This window comes from Taudactylus pleione, unplaced genomic scaffold, assembly GCF_031769625.1.
Source record: "Taudactylus pleione unplaced genomic scaffold, aTauple2 ptg000116l, whole genome shotgun sequence".
Classification (NCBI taxonomy): Eukaryota; Metazoa; Chordata; class Amphibia; order Anura; family Myobatrachidae; genus Taudactylus; species Taudactylus pleione.
Genome location: NW_028284518.1, coordinates 24,847,874 through 24,865,288, shown reverse-complemented (window position 1 = coordinate 24,865,288; position 17,415 = coordinate 24,847,874). Strand labels below are relative to the sequence as shown.

The window sequence follows — 17,415 nt, the reverse complement described above, 5'->3', positions numbered from 1 at the left end:
AATCCACCCCAAAACACCGCTCTAATAAGAAAAGTGAAGTGTCTCCACAGGTAGCACCTCCAATTATATATATATATATGTCCAGAATGTGCAGTCTGAGATCTCTTTTCTTTGTAATCTAATTAGTGCATTGATTTGCACACCTGGGAAACCTGAGCCACTTCCCACTCAGACTAGCACTTCTACTACATTGGTTACAGCATGGAGTCTGGCAATGTAATATGCACACCAGTCAGGGCACAATATAGGTAAGTCCTGCTAATATTTAGACTGTGTAGTGCAGCTTTGGTTCATTTTTGGGGTGTGGGTCCCCCTAGATTGCTTTGCTGATCTGCTTCAGGGCACCGCAGTATAACACATTTTCCTTTAACACATTTTAATACTTCACTGTCTGTTTCCTTTATATATATGTATTTCACTTTTTTATTTTTATGCTTTATATGCGGCCAGCGGCTGCTCTTAACACTTCACTTTTCTTATTAGAGCGGTGTTTTGGGGTGGATTGGCTGGGCTAGTTTGGGGGTGTCCTGCGCTCTGGATTTGAGCCTTAGTATGTTAGGGACCTGCCCGACAAGAGGTTACCCGGATATGGTGGGCAGGCCCATAAGCTTGGCCAAGATTATGCCAAAAACCTCTATTGTATTTACTGCAAAATGTATTTATTTATATATAATCAGTTAATTTGGAGTTGTGCACCTGTATTTTTTCTTTGTCGTTATTACAGGCAAGATACATCACAATGGCTCGTGGTTGTCATTATTACATGCAAGATGCATCACAATGGCACCAGGTTGTCATAGTTTTAGGCAAGATACAACACAATAGCCTCATCCAGGATCCAGGTTGTCATTATTACAGACAGGGCGCTTGTTAGTCTTTGCCTCTTATTGCACTTCATTACCAGACTCTGTTCTCATCCGTGCTATGAGCCAGTGAAGGAAACAAAGGGGAAGGAGTGTTGGGAGTGCAGTAGAGGATACATAATGTTGATTTGTGTGTACTATTTTGTGGTATACACAGTTATAAAATAGTAAACACCAGCGGAAAATACTGTAGTGGACATGCCAACCAGATAAACTTATAGCAGGAAATCAGTGTTGTACAGCCATACTCACAGTTATGTACACACATGCAGCAGAGATAGAGCGTAGCCTACAGCAGACAGTCTGGACATGTATGAAGGTGGTATAGCAGGTAATGGCAAGTCCCCCAGGGAGCTGAGTACTACAAGTCCATATGGTACTGTGGCTCTTAAAGATGTCACCGTGCATGCTCAGACTACCTAATGGAAGCCCTCTTGGTAAAGGTATTATGAGTGCTTCAGATAAGGGGCATCATAGACTTCGCGCATTAGCACACTCCATATACCAACACCACAAGCATTTTTTTTATGCAGCTTCTTTGCAGCAACTTGAAATAAAGTAATAACATTTTCAAGCAGGGCCGTACTGGCCATTGGGCAGTTCTGGCAAATGCCAGAAGGGCCGATGGCCATATGGGCCGGTCAAGCTGAGCAGCAGCAGTTTTGTTTTGCAGAAACAGCGTAGAGGAGCAGCAGAAAAGTAAGCCACACCTCTTCTGTAATGTCAGCGGAACTGTTCTCTAGCAGTCTGCACCACGCGATGCCTGAGGGCTATGGCAAACATTCCAGCCAGAGGCAGATGGGCTTCGCCCCCTTACTCTTGGTCCACCTCCTATAACATGGGCTGCCAGTCACCGGGTCCCTGCCGTTCCACACAACACCTCCGGCCTATTTCACAGATGCCGTTTTCGACCGGGAAGCAAAAACCCGGCCGTTTTTTTGCTGAGTGTGAAAAATAGTGGTGGCTGAAAGCACGGGCACAGCACGGTCGCCGTGTTACAGCCGGGAATATCCACTGTGCAGGATGGCTGCTGTGCCGTGTCCGTCCCGTCCCTGCACGCCAGTGGTGTAAAAGAATGTTTCCTTTCACACACAAGGGTTTGTGCCAGCTGGGCCTGTGCAGCAGTAGCTGCTGTGCATGCCTAATAAATAATAAAAAAAAAACACATTAAAAGCGGCTCAAAGCCGCTGCTTGTGAAAGGCACTGAGTGCCTGAAATAACTCGTCCGGCTACCAGCAGTTTCTTGCCTGGCCAATCAAAACCGGCAGGTATGAAATTACCCTCCGAGTCACCGCTCCTCCAGATAGCACTGTACTCACTCTGCACTCGGCTCTGGTCACCGTTGGAAGCCAAGTAAGTCACTAGGCAAAGGTCTGCTCCTCCTCATATCCACTGCAGGACTTCTAACAGCTCTGCAGTCCCTTATAAAGTGTTCCTTCAGGTCCTTTTGCATGCGCCGGCTACACTAATCCATTCCCATCCTGTCAGAGGCCCGTAGCTTTGCTCTCTCTCCCCTCAAGACCCCTCCCCCATCCGCGGCACCATCCGACCCCCTTTCCCCACACAGGTTCTCCTCTTTAGCCCTCTCTCCCCTCACAGCTTCAACCCCTCCCCCATCTGCGGTACCCTTGACCACCCCCTTACCCCCACACAGGTTCTCTTTAGCACTCTCTCCCCTCATAGAACCCACCCCTCCCCCATCCACGGCACCTCCCAATCCCCCCTTACCCCACACAGGTTCTCCTCTTCAGCTCTCTCTCCCCTCACAGCTCCAACCCCTTCACCATCTGCGGTACCACCCGACCACCCCCCCTTCCCCCACACAGGTTATTTTCAGCTCTCTCTCCCCTCATAGATCCAACTCCTCCCCCATCTGCGGTACCCCCCGACACCTCCCTTTCTCCCGCACAGGTTCTCCTTTTCAGCTCTCCCCTCATAGATCTAACCCCTCCCCCATCCACGACACCCCCCAACCCCCCCCTTTCCCCACACAGGTTCTCACTTTCAGCACTCACCTCATAGATCCAACCCCGTCCCCATCCACGGTACCCCTGACCCCCCCTTCCCCCACACAGGTTCTCCCCTTCAGCTCTCTCTCCCATCACAGATCCAATCCCTACTCCATCCGCGGTACCCCCCAACCTCCCCTTCTCCCAGACAGGTTCTTCTTTTCAGCTGGCTCTCCCCTCATAGATCCAACCCCTCCCCCTTCTGCTGCACCCCCCTTCCCCCACACAGGTTGTCCTCTTCAGCTCTCAACCCCTCCCCCACACGCGGCACCCCCCGACCCCACCTTCAGCCACACAGGTTCTTTTCTTCAGCTCTCACCTCACAGATCCAACCCCTCCCCCATCCGCAGCACACCCCAACCCCCCTTACCCCACACAGGTTCTCCTCTTCAGCTCTCTCCCCTCACAGATCCAACCCCTCTCCCATTCATGGCATCCCTCAACCCCCCCTCTTCCCCCACACAGGTTCTCCTCTTCAGCTCTCTCTCCCCTCATAGATCCAACCCCTCCCCCATCCGTGGCACCCCCGACCCCCCCCTTTCCCTACTCAGGTTCTCCTCTTCAGCTCTCTCTCCTCCCACAGATCCAACCCCTCTTGCATCCGTGGTACCCCTGAATCCTGTTCCTCCACCTTGAAGGTAAGTCACTTACTGTACATGTTACACTTATATTTTATTAATTATATGTAGTAACTATGGGCTATATTTATAAATGAGTGATATTCTTGTAATTATTCATTACTAATCTTAAAATGTGCTACAACGACTCAGCTCCTAACTCATGTTTTTCAAAAATTATAAGGTTGGAGCACTATTAAAGTTTAATTATGAGTGATAACAAGAATGTCACTCATTGATAAATGAGGCCCTTTATATAAGAAATGAAGAGTACTGGAGGTTATGTAGTCATCATGTTGACATTTAGGATGTCAACATGTTCATAATGTCAACATTCACAATGTTAGCATTGACATGTTGTCGTCATTGTGAATGTGAATGTTGACAGACTGAATGTCAACACATGCATTTAGGGTAAGGATTAGGCTGCCATTAGTATAAAACTATAGTTATGGTAGGATTAGTCTGCAGTTACTGTAGGGTTATCCTTTAGTTAGAGTGGGGTTAGGATCTGGCTGCAGTTAGGGTTAGGCTGCAATTATGTTTATCCTGTAGTTAGAGTAGGGTTAGGGTAGGGTTAGAATTAAGTCATATACACACTAGACGATTTTTTTTTAACGATATCGTTATCATTCATATGTGTTCATATCGTCCAGTGTGCATGCAAGACATTGTTACAATGCGCACTCCCATGGATTGCTAATGCTATCTTTCATCGGCCAAACTTGCAGGACATTCTGACGATATCATCAGCTCCTGCAAGTTCGGGGATGCAGCCGGTGACATCACTGAATGACATAGTTAACAATATCATTCCGTGTGTATGCTCAGTGTCATTAATGACATTGAGCCCAGTAGTGCAGGGGAAAACACTTAACAAAATCGCTCATGGTGCCCGGCATTAGGCAGCAGTTAGGGTTAGACTGTAGTTAGCTTAGGGTTAGGCTACAGTTAAGGTGAGGCTGTAGGTTAGGATTAGCTGCGGTTAGGGTTAGGCTGTAGTTAGGGTAGGGTTGGGATTAGGCTACAGTAAGGGTAAGTCTGTAATGAGGATTGGGTTAGGGTTAGGCTGTAGTTAGGGTTGACTGCAGTTAGGGTTAGGCTTCATTTGGGTTTACGGTGCAATTAGGGTGAGCTTTAGGGTGCATTTTAGGTGAAGGCTAGTGTTAGGATAACTGAGGAAGCCGCTGACAGCCAGGCGGAGAAACGCGTTTTATTTGTTGCAAAGACGCCGACAAATACAGCTCCACATATATTGAAAATTCAACTCTGAAGGGTACCCACAGAGATAAATTACCAACATCGAGGTAAGCCGCAGAAAGCTACATATGCGGAGGATTTCTAATAAATACGGAGGTGGCTATCTGGACACTACACAGGTGTAACAGCACGGCCAGTGAAGGCGTGTAGCCGCAGCAAGCTGAATGCTAGAAAGACCTCCAGTCTATCCCGGCAAAGAGGAGTTTATACAAAAAATGTTTTTGTTTTTCTATATATATAACCCTCTTTACACATTACATGACCATGTGGGATATGAAATTGAGAGTATAACTCACCATAATTAAGAGGAACTCCCTGACTGTGTTTATTCCCTAAAGGCCTATGAAGGAGACTGTGATTTAAATACACTTGTTAACATCCTGCTGAAGGGATTAAACAAATTGTCTTGAAAGGACTATATATTAATTAAGACCGTTGAGGGTCTAAAACAGCTTTCATATTTCCTCTACAATTAGGGATATGTTTGAAATCAAGACTGAGGATAGTCCGAAATAATATACTGCCTAGTACCTACATTGGCAGAAAAAAAGTGTATTAATATGTATTAGTTTTCAGGTGTTTTTTCTACAACTGTATTTGAATTGAGACTGCTGACAGTCTGTAACAATATACTGCCTAGAGAAATCTAGGAAGCAACAGATTTATTCACCTTGTATCAATTTGATTTCTATTTTTGTTACAAGTGTATCTATTTATTGAACAGTGGTTGCTCTGCTGATGTAGAAATACTACTGAAAGGTTAGGTGTATATCATAAAATCTTTTATGTTAAAGTATAGAGAGATTGTGTGTCGTGGGCCCATTATTGTATGTTATGTTAAATGTGGATTGTTGATTTTATTGCAGGCTGGTGTATATTTTATACGGTTGCAGATATTTATTTCTGTTTTTTAAAAGAGAATAGACTCTTTTTGAACCAATGGAGGTATATTAAATATATTAATACTATTCAGCTGAATCAGCGCTTTCTTTTTTCTATTTGTATTTTTTAGTGTTAGGATAAAATTGCATTGTCAACATTTTGACTGTCAGCATTCAGCATTAAGAGATACAGCACTGCAGATAGAGGTGTATATCTAGATGCATTGGGGGCCCCTGCATTTGAAGTCAGACCTACATGTGTTTTAGCTTGTGCAGGCATGTGGGCTGGTTAGAGTGGCATGGGGAGTGGTCAGAGTGGTGTTGTGGTATGTGGAAGCAGGTGGGATGGTCAGAGGGGTAAGTTTGTTATTTGGAAGCAAGTGGGGTGATTTGAGTTACATCTAGAGACACCAGAGAGGGTCCGAGTAGTATGTGCTCTGCCACTCTCTTTTTAATATACAGTATGTGGATAGGGACACTTTTGTGCTGGCTCTGCCTACAGTTGATTTGGTGCAGCCCACGTGAGGCTACTTCCACAAATTTTTACAGGGTCACTTTTAGTTTCCAATCTGCCCCTGGTGGCAGTCCAGGTTGCTAGGGGAAACCATTATGCTCCTTGAGGAGCAGAGTCATTAACATAAGGAAAGGGGAATGTACCTAACTTTATATTATAGAGGTGAGGTTTTCTACCCAAATGGTACACATAAGTGGTACGCCCAGGACCTGGGGTACCACAGCAGTAAACATACTTGAAGAGTGACTGGTGTTAACCCCTTCAATGCCTTTCAACTGTGTACACTAGCTAAATGCCGTTATCTCAAAACTGAGAGTGTACCCTTTTTCACCTTTATTATGTCAGCTGTAGATCAGTCCAATTTGCTGGTGCTATAAGATTTAAAAGGTTTGAGCTTTTAAAGGAACTTACAATATCACTGTTTGATAGGAGAAAGGGCAAATTTATTTGTAGAGTCCTGTCCATCTCCGTTTGTATTCCACATTGCACAGCACAGTCACTGGTGGACCAAACTAAGTTTTGTGACTTTATAAGGATCTTTACTATCTGTGGCATGTCTTATAAGTGGCATTACCGTGTGGCCTAATGTCTTATAAGGGGCATTCCTATGTGGCATAATGTCTTATAAGGGGCATTACTGGGTGTGGCATAATGTCTTATAAGGGGCATTACTACTCTGTGGAATAATGTGTTATAAGGGACATTACTGTATGTCATACTATGAATTGGGGGCCCTGCTGTGTGCTATGCTTTGAATCGGGGGGGGGGGCTGGTGTGTAGTATAGGCCTACTTGGGGGAGAGGTGGGTAGTGATATCACCTCAGGCTCCGGCATCAGGCCTGCTGTCACTGTGTGAATCCGGGCTCAGTGTCGCACTCTGCAGACACCCTCACAAGAGTGCAGGTGTGACTGTGTCATGTCTGCTGCCTGGTGAGGAGGAGTGTGAGTGCGGCTCCTTCCCTCATTTCGCTGAGCAGGTAATACAGTAGTAAATGTGAGATCAATTCTGTATATTATTATTTCCACCCAAATGTTTGTTTCATGTGTTCTCCTTGTGTATCTTTAGTATGTTAGGTCACACAGGGCCCACATTATGCTGTGGTTTGGGTGTTTTTGGCTCATGTTTTTATTCATTTAAACATCATGTGTCTCCTCTTTGCTTGTATGAATGATGGAAAGAGGGGGGACATGCCCCTCACAGAGAGGCACGTGCTGGTGTGCCATCCTCGGTGATAACTAATGCCCTACAGTAATCCCCTACAACTGCTAAGCCAGGGCTTGATTATTGTGAAAATGCCTTCCCTTTTCTTTGTGTGTGACCTACACCAATGAAGCACCAGCTTTACCTAACAGAACCAAATACCAATGTCTGACTATGGCACATGTTTGAATCCCCTACAGAACAAGATTAATACAAAGAAAGATGTACACTTGTATGTTCTAATATTAATTATATTTGTAAGTGCATAGACTAAGAAGTGGGAGGAATCAGAAATAGTAAGGGGAGGAGTCTATGCCAGGATCCGGATCCTGACGCGAGGTGGGCCTGTGTGCTTTAAAAGCCAGGGTCAATATTTAGTCTCAGTCCAGCCCTGTTTTCAAGTATATTATAGTCCATATTTCTGTAGGAAGATCACTAGCAACTGTGATGTCATCCATTTAGTGAAAATATCAGCGTGATTCATCTCACTTTCTGTATGACACACAGCAACAAATTCACATTCCACAAACTCACAAAGTGGTGTCTTATTTTAATGTGCTTGGATTGTCCATGGTGCTTGGTGCTATAGAATAGATCAATTGAACTACTGACTTAATTGTCACATATTTCCTTACAAGACTTAGGGCCTGATTCAGAGCCACTCGTAAGCGGCAGCTCATGGGCTCCGAGCGATGTTTGCCCAACTGCGCATGCGTACGGATCGTTATATGCATGCGCGAACCAGTCAGTGCGGCCGAAATTCATGTGCTCGCAAAATAGCGAATGCCTGCTAATTTGAGTGACAGAATGAGGCGTTTGTGGGTGGTAACAGGGGAAGGTGCTTGAAAACGGGGAGTGGAGATCCGATCGCAGGCGTGCTTAGAGGTCAAAACGGGCGTTTTATGGGTGTGCATAATTAAAACAGCAGCGTCATTGACCACGTCACTGGGTTATTTTATAGCCAGAACTGCTCGCAAGATTGTGGTAGCAAAAACCAACCACAAGAATAGCGAGCAGTTCATACCCTGTTCGATGTACTCGATTAATGTAATAAATAGCGGACATGACGTAGGATGCGAGCGGCCAGGGGGCGTCGTTTCCAAAAAACGACCGCAAGTTTTGTACGCTCGTTCAGACCTAGAGGCGTGAACAGACTGCAAACAGCGAACGGTTCATTTGAATAGCCACCCCTATTTTCAGGACGAGCGAGCGCTAATTGCGTCCGGCTCTGAATCAGGCCCTTAGTTCACATAAAGGGGTCTATTTACTAAGCAGTGTTAGTAGACAGAGTGAAAAGTGATAAGGTGCCAGCCAATCAGCTCCCAACTGTGTTTGAAAAATGACAGTTGGGGGCTGATTGGCTGGCACCTTATCACTTTTCACTCTGTCTCCTAACACTGCTTAGTAAATAGACCCCCTAGCCTCTTTAACCAATTAACTTGTAGCTACGCATATGTTCACAACGTAGGAAGTGGATAGGGGGCAAATAAAAAGGGTCCATTTACGGGAGGGTGGTTTGGAAAACACGGATTTGTTTACTATTAATGAGGTGTGGTGGGGTATTATTATTTGAATTTATGACCCCTGGGGGGGTCTATTGCCTATAGGGGGTAGGCAGTTATTTTATAATGGGGGCCTATGGGCACAGAGTGATGGGGTGTTGAAACACTCCCCAGATATATATATATATGTGTGTGTTTTTTTTTATAAAATATTTAAATATATTATTAAAACTTTTTTTTTAACTTTATTAAATAATAAAAAAATCCTGACAAATTCTGAGCAATTTTCTGGGTATTAAATCGATTGTTAAGTGGTTAAGATGTAATGCTTTCATGGCCATAGCAATCTCCTCGTCATCAACTTTGACTCCTACAGACATTAATTGCAGAGATATGGACATCATTTTTATCAATGTAGTCACTTATACCGTACTTGTGCATTCACTCATCTTAGTATTATACAGTATGCACCTTAGATTAATTCTCTCATGCCTTTTGCTGACTCTTTCCCATGTATTATAGAGTAAACATGTTGTTCAACATTTAAGTCTATTCTTCCCATGGCTTTATCTATATAATCTGGGTTTGGACTGTCATCTAGGTTAATAGTTACCTGCCATAGCTTGTCAAGCTTAGGTTGCATTTCCATTGTGAATTTGCATGCGGCATACCTGTAGTTCACTGCGCCTCTTTATGAAACTCATCATGGATGCAGCTACTGTTTGCACTGATATATAGATCTGAATACTTGAATAAGTTTGAGGAAAGATAAGCACCCTGTTTAATGATGGAATATTGCTAGTTCACTAGGGGCTAAGGGAGAGGAGGGGGCGTAGCCAGGATTGTGTCCATCAAAAATAATAGCCTATGGCAGTTAATAAGGGGCAAGGCCCCTACTATTCTTATAAATAGCCTGGAAGAGGAGCCATCTTCCCCTATTCCAGTTTTGGAACCCCACCCACCCATCCGACTAAGCTGTTTTGTATGCAATTCTTGTTTATTTTCGTTGCACTGTGCAATTTTCATGTTTTCCTTCCAACAGGTAGAGGTGCAGCCTGGCGGGAAGCAGTGCTCCTAGGCAGCCTATTATAGCGTAAGAGTGCCTAGGTAGCATATTCCTTTTGATAGCAGTAAATTGGTCATTCTCCTTACGGGGGACCTGGCCTTCATTTTAGGAAGGGGTCAAGGCTGTGCCAATTAAGGGAGAATGGTTCTGCCTTAGGCCAATTTGCACTGGGTGGGGATCCGCCTCTTCTTATTTAGTCAAATATTTTTGTTGGGCTGTGGCCTCGGAGCAATGCTTTTTTACTGCCACCATCTTTCTAATTACAATTTTATCAATAAATTTCAGCTGTGTTCTCTTTTAATTAATTAATTAAGTGGTTATTTCTAGTTAGTAGTTAAGCTAGTTAATTAGCATAATGTAAGATTCAAACAATGGGTGACTTTACAGTACTCTAGAGCTTCACTGTTTGACTTCTCTGACATATGGTGTTCTATGGTGTCTGGTGTGTCTGAGTGCCTGGGCCCATAACCTGTTTGTGGTATACACAGTTATTAAATCGTTGACAGCAGCAGAAAATACTGCAGAAGACACACCGGATAGATTTAGCCTGGAGTTTAGGATTATTGCAGGAAACCAGTGTTGTACAGGCGCACTCACAGTCATGTAAACATATATAGTGGAGATGGAGCAGAGCATACAGCAGACCATCATGTATGTAAACAGTATAGTGGGTAATGGCAGGACCTCCATGGAGCTGAATACTACAAGTATGTGTTGTACTGCGGGGCTCAAACACAGTAGTGTAAGATGTCGCCACGCATGCACAGTCTACCTAGCGGTGGCCATCTTGGTGAAGGTATAGATGCTTCAGTTAAGGAGCATCATGGAGGCAGTGCAGTAGCGCACTCCATATACTGACACATTCAGGACTAATACATGTGCTAGCTGTGATATATATTGTGTAAAATAACAGCTTTGTAAAGCAGCTTTCGGGAACTGGAATACTTTTGGTCTACTTTCTGTAGTAAACATTTCTATTTTTAAAACAAAATAGATTTGATAATGTTTATGCGCATGAACTATTGTGACAGTTAAACATAGCCTCTGGCTTCTCATGATTGTTACCTCTGCATTTCTCTTCAAAACTTTGCTATAAATGTGGGTTGGAGAGATTGTATTGTGGTCAACCTAATTGTGCTTGTCTCAAGGCCAGATGTTGCCCCCAGCCTCTAGGCTGTAAGCTCCCATGAGCAGGCCCTGTCTACACTCTGCTGCTTGTCAGAACCTCCTATTTATGTCGTTTTTGTATTATTTAGACTTCCCATGATTTGTTAAACCGGCTGCAGGGTTTTGTGGCACCTTACAATAATCCATGATAAAGGCAATCTGAAGTCTATAATCAAAATGCAGCATTCAAATCCTCATTTTATAGATGCAACATATAATTCAAAAATGATGTATTTTTAGTACAGTACTAGCATACATTATAACACCTAGCTGCTTCTGAGATGAGTGAATATGACCACTACAGTGTAATGCTGTGTATACAAAAGTTTATAATTAGCAAGTACAGTTTCAGATAAAACTCTAATGCCGATTCCATTTTACTAGTATTATATAGAGACTGATGGTACTAAAGCTTTCACCAGGGCTAATATACTGTAGTGCAGTTCTACATAATTTGTGCAGTTCTAAAAACAATTGTACAGTTATTTATCCAAAATGTTTTCAGTTCTAAGAACACATTGCTTACAGGCACTGACAGGGGCGGGCTGGGTCGGGGGGCAGGGTGACGAATGCCCCTCCGGCTGAGCCCATTTTCAGTACATTGGGCTGGCCGCTGGTACCTGCACTGTTACATCATGGGCTGTGCCGAGCTCTCTATTGCCAGAGGCAGTACCCAGCCATGAAGTTTACTTTACACAATGAAGCGCAGATGTGTGGTCCTGACTGTCCCGCCCCCTCTCTATTCTTCTATCCTCCCGCCTGATTTCAGGGCAGTGCGGCCGTCGTCAAGTTCCTTTTCTCAAAAGGGGAGATGTACTAAGCTCTAAAAAGTGATAAAATGAAGAGTGATAAACTGCCAGCCACTCAGCTCTCAACTGTCATGCTACAGGCTGTGTTTGAAAATGACAGTTAGCAGCTGATTGGCTGGTGGTTTATCACTCCAATTTATCACTTTTCAGAGCTTAGTACATCTGGCCCTCAGTGTCAGTCAGACCCGACACGATTGATTATATGCCAGCGCCGTGGCCCATCTGGCCCCAACAGTCCCTGACTCTTTGCCTCTAAAGCCTTCCCCCGTCTTCTCCGGTTACCAGCTCCCCTTCACCACTAATACCTGGCACCCCCCCTCCACCTCTAATGCCCAGCTCCCCACATAATCCTCCTGTCCACTACTTCCCTCCACCTCTAATGCCCACCTACACCACCTGTCCCTGGCTTCCCTCCACCGCTAATCCCCGACTCCTCCTATCCTTGCCCTGGCTCCCCACCTCTTCCTCCTGTCTCCGGTCCGGCTCCGCCTCTCACACATCAAAAAAAAAGATGATCCATAATGAACTGCAGCCTTAGTGCATTCGCCCCCAGCAATAAAGGACAGAAGAGCACAGCTAGAATTGGAGAATTAAATTGCAATAATTGCATTAAAAGCATTTTTGTTCAAAGGTAAGAGAAAATATCTTTCTATTATATTTTTAAAATGCATTTATTGATTTGTGGTTTTATACAATAAAATACTGTAATTTGGTGGACTATTTATCAAGGCGGTTTTTCATAAAATGATTCAGAAACTAGTTTACCACCGCTATGTTGGGAAGAACCTAATGCAGCTTTCTGAAAAATCTCCTGCAAAAGGCTAATTAGCGCTGCAAACCACAGTCAACCATTATTATCAATGGGGACTATGGAATGACCCCTACATGTTTGTACGAAACTCCAAAAAGCTAAGCTTTTCGGAGTTTGGCCCCATTGGTTTATCTTTATACCTGTGTATTCCCAGGAGAGGGATCTAACAACCTCTCTCCCGCAGCCTCCACCCAGCTCCAGAAACTGATACTGCTCATATGTGCCATACGAGATACGCCCCCTCCGATATGCCGGCATGTAACTTGCAGGGCGAGCGGTTATTGCTACCACTGTCCATGCGAGTGAAATTTAGTACTTCACAGGGATAATCCTGTAAAAAATGATTATGTGAACTGTCATGACTTTTGCTGGTCAGTCCCAATTTGAGGCATCGTCACAATCGGCTGGATTACAGGTTGTATGGGTATGCGTTATTGAAAAAAGCATAGTATAGGACAGGTGGTGGTCAGGCATGTCAGAAGTGCTGGCTATGCCTCCATGATCAATGTTCACATCTGCTTATCATGACAGCAAGCACTCGGTTGCCCCGGTTCATCTGGATGACATGTTGGGAGACATGGTGCTACATTACATACTAGCTTTATTCCAAGAATGAAATATTAAAAAAAAAAAAAAAATCTATTCTGGTAACATATCTGGGGATGGTGTTTCCAGAACTGGGAGTACCACCTTGATGCTTGGAAATTGTGTACTCCAATGGGGTTACTTTAAGGATGGGCTGCAACACATGGGCCAATGGTTTGTGCATGCCCCTGTTGAATCGTAAATAAACCTTTAGTACATTCCTGCCACTAAACCTCTAAGATTCACCTGCCTAGAACCTCTAAGACAAAACCTGCCTATACCTTCTAAAACCACAAGATGTCGCTAATTAGCGCTGTGTTTAATTATACCATTAATAAAACTCTAAGACAGTTGAATAGCGGTCCAACACGCTAAAGATTATTATTCAGGTAAAAGTACAGATGTTACCACGCCATGATCTAACAGTGAGCGAAAAATAAATTGTTCAAACATTAGGTCATAAGGTACAGTCAATACATACACGTGCGCTCTGGGACCAGTTAACGGCATCAATAATGAGACCTCCGTCAAACAGCATAACAGGAACACTGCAGACTGGCATCTTGTTTCAGAGCACTCACATATATACCCGTACTGGGATAAGCAATACAATAGAATACGTTGGCAGGTTCTCATTGGTTCCTCTTCTTGCTTCTTCCGTTACGGTACAATTCATAGGTCAGTGCAAAGACACAACCCAGCCTCCAACAACCTGATTGTGTCCACTTTCCCGCTGCATAATAAATCTAGTCTAAACTATGGCATACAACATTTCAAGAAGTTATTCTCTCTAACATTCATATTTCATAGCCGCATGTTCTGATCTTCTTACCGATGCCACCGGAACGCTGTGGGAACAGAGTAGATCAGTACGGTACCAAACACAGTCCAATTGTCATTTACTAAGCCATAGTTACAGAAAACATTCATTTCTTTATATACTGACATTGCGTTTAAACCAAGTAATAATTATCCTTTTTGCGTTACGGGACCATTGCTTTTAAATGTATGTATGCGGGGAGAAACAGCACTGAATTGCGTTGTGCGTCTGAGGGTCTATGGGGCACTCAGCGAGCAACACTAAGCTGGAAGGGCATCTATGTGTGTGTGTGGCCATGCCAGTATGATTTTGGGAAGGATCACTAAAAAGCTGACTGTGTTCTGTTTAACATTGTGTGTATGAGTTGCATGGAATTTTGCTACTTTTCAAATATAAGTCTGTGTGTGATATTATACACGTAAGTCCATGCATGATGGGCCACATGTACACACATACATACATATATATATATATATATATATATATATATATATATACACACACATATACACACACAAGCACACATGTATTTTTCTGATGTTTTTAAACTGCAATTGCAAAATGTGTTTATACAGTGAATTTAATTCTCATACAGGAAGGAGGCTTCCAGCTGTGCCGTCGGAGCCTCCCTGTTTAGTCTGCCTGTTTTGGGTTGAAGATGGGCTTTGTATAGGGTTCCAAATGCTAATAAGTTAGTGTCTGCCTGTGTTTGAGGAAGGCTGACTATGTACCTTTCTTTTTACAAAATAGTGCTGTGAGATTTTATTTCTAAGATGGAGTCTTGTCGCCCTTTACAAGGTAGCATTGCGCAGATTCCAATTGCAAACAGATTCTGTCTTCGCCAATTATCCGGTTTTGACACCCCCCAAGCTCAAATTTGCCAGCCAGCCCCTTGGCACAGAGGTAACAATTCCCTCCAATCAGGGCTCAGCACACACTCCTCTGACCCCTTGATGCTCAGCATGTGATTGAGGCAAAACCAATAGAGACACTGCCACAAGAATAAAAGCCCCTGCTGCACTCTCTTTATAGCTACTGGGCCACCATCTTCATACTGCCCTTTACCCTTTAGGCGATGACCTGAGGCATTATGGTTGAAATGGTCAGCAAGCAGTCCTCCTGTTGACCCACTGGGCCCTAGGCATGCACATAGACTGCCTAATGGAGAATCCGGCCCTGCTCTCAATGATGGCACAAAAACTATCCAGTTTAGCATGCAGTGTCCACTAGGTACACATAGGATCAGTGTTGTTTTTATTGCCGCATTATTGTGTTCCTTACTTGAGATGATGTCTCAGAAGGAACGGGTATGTTTGACCGCCAAATCCCGACGCCGGCAACCCGATGCACAAGATCCTGACAGCAGAGGTAAGTTAAGTATTTCTAACCCTCCCCCCATAACCCTAACACTCCTTCAGGGGTGCCTAACCCTAACTTCCCCCCCTAGTGCCTAACCCTAACCCTCCCTCGTAAGTGCCCAAACCTAACCCCCCCCCCTCCCCGCACCCTAAACCTAACCCTCCTGGGGGGTGCCTAATCCTAACCTCCCCCCTAGTGCCTAAACTAACCCTCCTTCCCCTAGCCTAACCCTAAACCTCCTTGGAGGCGTGTCTAACCCTAAGTCCCTCCGGGGTGCCCTAAACCTAACGCCCCCATCCCCAGCTACATACATACTTACCCCCGGCATTGGACGATCGGTCCGGCGCCCTGTCGGTGTCCCGGCGTTGGGATTAACATAGGCGTCGGCATTTCGACGCCTATGTTAGATCCCTTGCCGGGATTATGCTGTCGGTATTAAGACCGGCGGGCATGCGTCCGTCGGTCTCATAACTACATACCGTCTCAGAATGACATGATCATGCTATTCCCCCCTACTCCCCCACTCCCCTGGACAGAATAGGTGAAACATCATTAAAATGGATTTTGATAATTACTTTTAATTAATACTAGAGTTAAATGAATGCTATATTAACATTCATGGAAACACATGCTAGTCTAGCATGTCAACTCTCTTATGTTATAAATGATGGGCCTCATGCAGAGTTGGGAGTGAAATAAAACAGCAGCAAATTTGCACCTTGGCAAAACCATGTTGTAATGAAAGAGGGCAAATGTATAATGATCATAAAGATTTAGATGTTAAAGTTGGAAAGGGCATGTCTGACTCCTATCTAGCTTAATTCTAAAATTCAGTATATAAACCAGACTTGCCCTCTCTCTCGGAACGGCCGTGAAGCTCCCGAATCTTGGGTTGTGATCCCGGTCGCCTGGAAGAGTATTCAAGTCTCCCGGAGATTCACCCGGCACCGCCCACTTCCTGAATAAGTGGGGGGTCAGTGCGGCCGATTATGCGAATCGCACTGAATGGCATAATTACAGCCCCGCCCTCTGTTTTAAATGCTGGCATTCTTTGAATTGTATAGCGAGGACGGAGGCCAATATGGCGCAATCATGCCATCATGCCCCACACACAATCCACCTATGATGTGCCATGACCCCCGCTCTGCTGACCTGGCTGCCCCATCCAGAAAGGCAGCAAGTATGATAAAAACTGAATTTGTGCACAGGGCCTGATTCAGAGCCGGACGCTCTGACAGAGCACTCGCTCTGAATCAGGGCCGGCCCTCTGGTTTTTCAGAACGGTCTCCTGGCCGCTCGAATAGCTGTGGGTGACCACCCCCAGCTATAGCGAGCGGCCATGATGATGGTCGCGATGGTCAAGACCATAGCGACTATCGGGCTTGCGACGAGACCCTTGTGGTAGGGTCTCGTTGCCGCTAGCCCAAGAGTGCTTTCGGCTCTAACAGAGCCGAAAGCACTCCCACTGACATCACTTGTGATGTCAGTGGGTGCGGCCCCAAGCGGAGGCGTTCCCATGGGAATGCCTCCGTTTGGGCAGCCACGCCCCTGGCCCGTCCACCAAAGGGGGCGTGCTGTCACTCAACATCAACAGCACGGCTCCGTCTCCGTCTCCGGCACGCCCCACCAAAGGGGGCGTGCTGTCACTCAACATCAACAGCCGGCTCCGTCATGCGCATGCGCACTGGGACACCATCGACCCGCTTGCGAGCGCATAGCGCTAGCGAGCGGGTCTGAATCATGCCCAATGTGTACAAATTCTGCCCATACTTTCCCAGCTTGCTAAGAATTGGGGAAGGGAAGGATGAGCTTCTCTTTGCAGGGCCAATACACAGAGAATACAAAATTGTATTCTTTTGAAAGTTCCTTACAGTATGATGAACGTTAAGAGGTGAAAATATTGTGGGGTCTGTTTAGCAGAGGGAGAAGATCCTATTTAACAAGCCCTACA

General features: G+C 44.9%; 1 protein-coding gene across 1 annotated transcript in view; it reads left to right on the top strand.

Moving 5' to 3' along the window:
- Positions 1–212: 212 nt before the first annotated feature.
- TNFRSF11A (TNF receptor superfamily member 11a) overlaps positions 213–17,415 on the top strand; it is a 128,628-nt gene continuing 111,425 nt past the window's right edge. The window contains exon 1 of the mRNA XM_088471814.1: positions 213–248. The gene's annotated coding sequence lies outside the window, so the exon portion shown is untranslated. The remainder of the gene's footprint in view (positions 249–17,415) is intronic.